The sequence below is a fragment of the Dama dama genome, chromosome 20 (assembly GCF_033118175.1).
Source record: "Dama dama isolate Ldn47 chromosome 20, ASM3311817v1, whole genome shotgun sequence".
Classification (NCBI taxonomy): domain Eukaryota; kingdom Metazoa; phylum Chordata; class Mammalia; order Artiodactyla; family Cervidae; genus Dama; species Dama dama.
The window spans coordinates 98395538-98402821 of NC_083700.1; the positions used below are offsets into that span (position 1 = coordinate 98395538).

The window sequence follows — 7284 nt, forward strand, 5'->3', positions numbered from 1 at the left end:
TACATAATACAGTATTGTAATACATGGGCTTCCTAGGTGGCTCAGTGCTAAAGAATCAGCCTGTCAATGCAGGAGATGCAGGATTTGTGGGTTTGATCCCTGGTCGGGAAGATTCCTTGGAAGAGGAAATGGCAACCCACTCCAGTATTCTTGCCTGAAAAATTCCACGGACAGAGGAGCCTGAAGGGCTAACTCCATGAAGTTGAGATGAGTCGGACATGACTGAGCACACACACATACATTATAATACACGATCACAATATAATACAGTATTATATACACAGTATTATAATACTGTGTATATAATACAGTATCATGTAGAATACTGTATTACATTATACATAATTATAATACTATGTTATAATTATATTATATTGTATATAATATAGTATTATACATACAGTATTATAACACTGTACAATACAGTATAAATGTATACTGTACATTAGATCTCCAGAACTTATTCATCTTATAACTGGAAGTTTGTACCCTTCGTCAAACGTTTCCCCCACCCACCAACCTCTGGCAACTACCATTCTATTCTGTTTCTATGAATTTGGCTTGTTTAGATTCACATATAAGTGATATCATACTTTTTCTGTTTGACTGAGTTCACTTAGCATAATGTTCTCAAGGCCCATCTATATTGTCACAAATGGCAGGATTTCCTTCTTTTTATTTTTTTATTATTATTATTTTTTTTAATGGACAAGTTATTTAATTAGGTTCTTTGCAAGAAGTTCAGAATACTACTTTGTGAGGGTAAATTCCATTTGTGAGAGCAAACACAGAGCGGAGGTAGCCCTGGAGCTGAGGGACAGCTTTGATTCTTCGCAGAATTTGTGAGTCCACAGCTTTCTGATCAACCTTGCGCTGCTCTGTGATCTCGTATTTCTCTCTCTCTGTGTCGAAGATCTCACCCTCTTGGTGTCTCGGCTTACGCAGCTTCTTCTTCTTGAAGTAAGTGTCAGTGAGATGTTCTGGGATTTTCACACCACTGATATCGATTTTGGTGGAGGTGGCAATGACAAATTTCTGGTGTGTTCTACGCAGAGGAACTCGATTGAGGGATAGAGGCCCAGTCACAAGTAGCAAGCCACTGCCCAGCTGCTTCAGGAAAATGACCCTCTTGCCTCTGTGGCGCCCCGTGAGGATGATAGAACGGTCCCAGGAGTGATGCTGGCGGGCAGCTTCCTCCTGCTTACTGAACGGTTTCTTGCCGTGACTCAACAGTTTCCGAGGCACATCTTCAGTAGGGTAATACCTAGGCATTTTGCGGAGTTTGACCACCCGGGTACCACCATTCTTGTCGCCACCAACTGGTTTTGTGACAGTAGCAAGAACCCGAACCTTCTTTTTCTTTTCGACCTTGGATTTAGCTGCTGAATACTTTCTCTTGTACAGGGCCTTTCTGGAGTACATGGCTGATCGGGAATATCTGCCAATTCCTCTGACCAGGACAGGGTTTCGGCTGCAGTGGGGCTTCCCCTTCTTAACTTTCTTCACCACTTTCACCTTTTTAGCCTTGTTGACAGCATCAGCCTTCTTGGCTTCAGGTTTTTTCTCCTTAGTATCTGGCTTCTCAGCCTTTTCACCCGCCATCTTGCAAGATGCGAAAGAGAACTAAGGTCCCGGCTTCCGGTCTATCTCCTTCTTTTTAAATAACTAAGTAATACTACTTTGTATATGTATACATCACATTTTCTTTATCCATTCATCCACTGATGGACACTTAGGTTGTTCCATGTCTTGGCTACTGTAACAGAGCTGCAATGAACATGGGAGTACAGATAAGCCTTCAAGATCCTGACTTCATTTCCTTTGGATATATCCCCAGAAGTGGGACTGATGGATCATATGCTAATTATATGTTTAATTTTTTTTGCTGTTCAGTTTCTGTGTCCAGCTCTCTGCGACCCCATGTACTGCAGCACTCCAGGCTGTCCTCCACTATCTCCTGAAGTTTGCTCAAATTCATGTCCATTGAGTTAGCAATGCTATCTAACCATCTCATCCTCTGCTGCCTTTTGCCTTTAATGTCTCCCAGCATCAGGATCTTTTCCAATGAGCTGGCTCTTTGCATCAGGCAGCCAAAGTAGTGGACTTCAGCATCAGTCCTTCCAATGAATATCAGGGTTGATTTCCTTTTGGATTGACTGGTTTGATCTCTTTGCTGTTCAAGGGATTCTTTTTTTTTTTTTTTTGTTCAAGGGATTCTTAAGAGTCTTCTCCAGCACCACAGTTCGAAAGCGTCAATTCTTCAGCACTCATGGTTGTGCTGGGTCTTAGTTGCAGCATGTGGAATCTTTTGTTGCCAAGAATGGGATTACTTGCTCCATGGCATGTGGGATCTAGTTCCCAGATCAGGGATCAAACCCATGTCCCCTGCATTGGAAGGTGGATTTAACCACTGATCCATCAGGGAAGTCCTATTTTTAATTTTTTGAGAAACCTCCATACTGTTTTCTATAATAGCAGCACGAATTTACATTTCCATCAACAGGGCACAAGGTTTTCATTTTCTCCTCATCCTCACCAGCATTTGTTATCTCTTAGGTTTTTGATAATCGTCATTAAAAGGTATTAGGTGGTATCTCTTTGTGGTTTATATTTGCATTTCCCTGATGGTTAGTGATACTGAGCAACTTTTCATGTACTTACTGGCGATTTATATGTCTTCTTTGGAAAAATGTCTACTCAGACCTTCTACTCAATTTTTTTTTTCTTTTTGGGGGGGGTGCGTGGTGTACCATGCTGTGTGGCTTGTGGGATCTTATTTCCCTGACCAGGGAATGAAACTGGGCCGTTGACAGTGAAAGCACAGAGTCTCAACCACTGGACCTCCGGAAATTCCCCTCTGCTCAATTTTTAATCAGTTTTTTTTTTTCCTATTGACTTGTGTAACTTCCTTATAAATTTTGAATATTAACCCCTTATCTAATATATGATTTGCAAATATTTTCTCCTATTCCATAGGTTGCCTTTACATTTTGTTGATTGTTTCTTTTGCTGTGCAGAAACATTTTAGTTAGGTGTAGTTCCACTTATTTATTTTTGTTTTTGTTGCTTGTGCTTTTGTTATCATATCCAAGAATTCGTTGTCAAGACCAATGTCAGGGAGCTTTTTCTCTATGTTTTCTCCTCGGAGTTTTATGTTTCAGTCTTTAATCAATTTAGAGGTAATTTTTGTGAGTGGTATAAGATAGGGGTCCAGTTTCATTCTGTTTGTGATCATCTAGTTTTCCCAGCACCATTTATTGATGAGACTATCCTTTCTCTGATGAGTATTCTGGGATCCCTTGCAATTTTTAGTTGGCTATGTGTGTGGGTAAAAGAGGACAGTGAAAAAGCTGGCTTAAAACTCAACATTAAAATACTAAGATCATGGGCTTCCCTGGTGACCCACTGGTAAAGAATCTACCTGCTAGGGTAGGAGACATGGTTTTGATCCCTGACCCAGGAAGATCCCACAGACCTCGGAGCAGCTGGGCCATGGCTACAGGGCCTGTGCTCTAGAACCTGGGAGCTGCAACCACTGAGCCCACTCTCAGCAACTGCTGAAGCCTGAGTGCCCTGGAGCCTGTGCTCTGCAACTGGAGAGTAGCCCCCGCTTGCCCTGACTAGAGAAAAGCCCACACAGCAACGAAGATCCAGCACAGCCATAAATTAATTAAAAAAAAATACCAAGATATGGGCATCTGGTCCCATCACTTCATGGCAAATATAAAGGGAGAAAGTGGAAGCAGTGACAGATTTTATTTTCTTGGGCTTCAAAAAAATCTTGGGCTTCACTGTGGATGGTGACTGTAGCCATGAAGTTAAAAGACACTTGCTCCTTGGAAGGAAAGTATGATAAACTTCGGCAGTGTGTTAAAAAAAGCAAAGACATTGCTTTGCTGACAAAGGTTCACATTGTCAAGCCTATGGTTTTTCCACTAGTCATGTACAGATGTGGGAGTTGGACCTAAAGAATGCTGAGCACTAAAGAATTGGTGCTTTTTAATTGTGGAGAAGACTCTTGAGAGTCCCTTGGACAGCAAGGAGATCAAACCAGTCGATCCTAAAGGAAATCAACCATGAATATTCAGTGGAAGGACTGATGCTAAAGTTCCAATACTTTGGCCACCTGATGCAAAGAGCCAACTCATTGGAAAAGAACCTGATGCTGGGTAAGATTGAAGCCAAAAGGAGAAGAGGGCAGCAGAGGATGATATTGTTAGATAGCATTGTCAACTCAATAGACATGAATTTGAGCAAACTCCGGGAGATAGTGGAAGACAGAAGAGCCTGATGCTGCAGTTCATGGGGTTGCCAAGAGGCAGACATGACTCGGCAACTGAACAACAATGTATGTGGGGGTTTATTTCTGGGCTCTCAGTTCTGTTCCATGGCTCTACATGTCTATTTTTATGCTAGTACCATGCTGTTTTGATGACTATAGATTTATAGCACAGTTTGAAATCAGAAATTGTGGTGCCTCCAGCTTTGTTGTTTTTCCTCAGGATTATTTTGTGATTCCATGCAAATTTTAGGATTATTCTATTTCTGTGAAAAATGTCATTGCAATTTGATTAGTATTTGCACTGAATCTATAGATGGTTTATGGACATTTTGACAATATTAATTCTTCTGATCCATGAACATGGAATATCTTTCTATTTATTTGTGTCTTCTTCAATTTCTTTCAACAAAGTCTTACAGTTTTCAGTGTACAGATCTTTCACCTCCTTGGTTAAGGTTATTCTGATGTAGTTTATTGTTATTGATGCTATTGTGAATGGCACGGCTATCTTTCTTTATTTTTCAGATATTTGTTAGTGTTAGTGTATTCAGTTCAGTTCAGTCACTCAGTCGTGTCCGACTCTTTGTGACCCCATGAACCACAGCACGCCAGGCCTCCCTGTCCATCACCAACTGCTGGTGTCTACCCAAACCCATGTCCACTGAGTCAGTGATGCCATCCAGTCATCTCATCCTCTGTCATCCCCTTCTCCTCCTGCCCTCAATCTTTCCCAGCATCAGGGTCTTTTCAATGAGTCAACTCTTCACATGAGGCCAAAGTACTGGAGTTTCAGCTTCAGCATCAGTCCTTCCAATGAACACCCAGGACCGATCTCCTTTAGGATGGACTGGTTGGATCTCCTTGCAATCCAAGAGACTCTCAAGAGTCTTCTCCAACACCATACTTCAAAAGCATCAAATCTTTGGTGCTCAGATTTCTTTATAGTCCAACTCTCACATCCATACATGACCACTGGAAAAACCAAAGCCTTGATTAGACGGACCGTTGTTGGCAAAGTAGTGTCTCTGCTTTTTAATATGCTGTCTAGGTTGGTCATAACTTTCCTTCCAAGGAGTAAGCGTCTTTTAATTTCATGGCTGCAATCACCATCTGCAATGATTTTGGAGCCCGGAAAAATAAAGTCAGCCACTGTTTCCACTGTTTCCCCATCTATTTGCCATGAAGTGATGGGACCGGATGCCATGATCTTGGTTTTCTGAATGTTGAACTTTAAGCCAACTTTTTCACTTTCCTCTTTCACTTTCATCAAGAGGCTCTTTAGTTCTTCTTCACTTTTTGCCCAAGAGTAGTGTCATCTGCATATCTGAGATTATTGATATTTCTCCTGGCAATCTTGATTCCAGCTTGTGCTTCCTCCAGCCCAGCATTTCTCATGATGTACTCTGCATATAAGTTAAATAAGCAGGGTGACAATATACAGCCTTGACGTACTCCTTTTCCTATTTGGAACCAGTCTGTTGTTCCATGTCCAGTTCTAACTGTTGCCTCCTGATCTGCATACAGGTTTCTCAAGAGGCAGGTCAGGTGGTCTGGTATTCCCATCCCCTTCAGAATTTTCCACAGTTTATTGTGATCCACACAGTCAAAGGCTTTGGCGTAGTCATTAAAGCAGAAATAGATGTTTTTCTGGAACTCTCTTGCTTTTTTGATGATCCAGCAGATGTTGGCAATTTGATCTCTGGTTCCTCTCTGTTTTCTAAAACCAACTTGAACATCTGGAAGTTCACGGTTCATGTATTGCTGAAGTCTTAATTGGAGAATTTTGAGCATTACTTTACTAGTGTGTTAGGGTATAGACATATAATTGATTTCTGTATGTTGATTTTGTATCCTGCAAGTTTTTGAATATGTTGATTAGTTCTGGCAGTTTCTTTTTTGGCAGCATCTATATATAAAATATGATCAGTAAACAAAGACAGTTTTACTTCTTTCTTTATAATTTGGATGCCTTTCCTGCTCTTTTCCTTATCTGATTGCTATGGCTAGGACTTCCAACACTATATTGAATAGGAATGGTGAGAATGGGCACCTTTTTCTTATTCCTGAAAGAGGGAAAGATTTCAAGCTTTTACTTTTGAGTATGATGTTATTTGTGGGTTTGTCATATATGGCCTTTATTAGGTTAAGTAGTGTTCCCTCTATAAGAAAGTTTTCAACATTTTTTTTTTTAATTTTTATAAAAGGATGTTGTATTTTGTCAAGTGCTTTTCTGCATCTATTGAGATGGTCATATGATTTTTATTTTTTATTCTGTTAATATAGTGTATCACATTTATTGATTTGCATATGTTGAACCATCCTTGCATTCCAGAGATAAATTTCACTTGATCACGGTGTGTGATTCTTTCAATGTGTTGTTGAATTCAGTTCGCTAATATTTTGTTGAGAATTTTTAGGTCTATATTCATCAGGGATATAGGCCTATAGTTTCCTTTTCTTGCTGTGTCCTTATCTGGCTTTGGTATCAGGGCAGTGCTGGCTTCTTATAATAAGTTTGGGAGTGTTCCCCCCTCTTCACTTTTTGAGAGGAGTTTTGAGAAGAACTGATACTAACTCATCTTTAAATGTTTGGTATTTTATTGCTTTTTATGGATGAATACTATTTAGCCTACGGAAAAATCACATTTTGTTTGTCTATTCATCAGGTGATGGATGGGCTTCCCTGGTGGCTCAGTGATAAAGAATCTGTCTACCGATGCAGAAGATGCAGGAGAAGTGGGTTTAATCCCTGGGTCAGGAAGATCCCCTAGAAGAGGAAATGGCAACCCACTCCATCCAGTATTCTTGTCTAGAGAATCCAATGGACAGAAGAGCCTGGTGGACTACAGTTCATAGGGTTGCAAAGAGTTAGACGCGACTGAGTGCACACAGTAATGGATATTTAGATTGTTTCCATGTTTTGGCTATTATGAATAATGCTTTTATGAACATCAATGTACAAGTTTTTGTGTGGACATATGTTTTCAGTTCTCTTGATTAAA

At 40.4% G+C, this 7284-nt stretch overlaps 1 pseudogene; it reads right to left on the reverse strand.

The window, feature by feature from the left end:
* Positions 1 to 713: 713 nt before the first annotated feature.
* LOC133041454 (large ribosomal subunit protein eL6-like) lies at positions 714 to 1641 on the reverse strand (annotated as a pseudogene).
* Positions 1642 to 7284: the final 5643 nt, after the last annotated feature.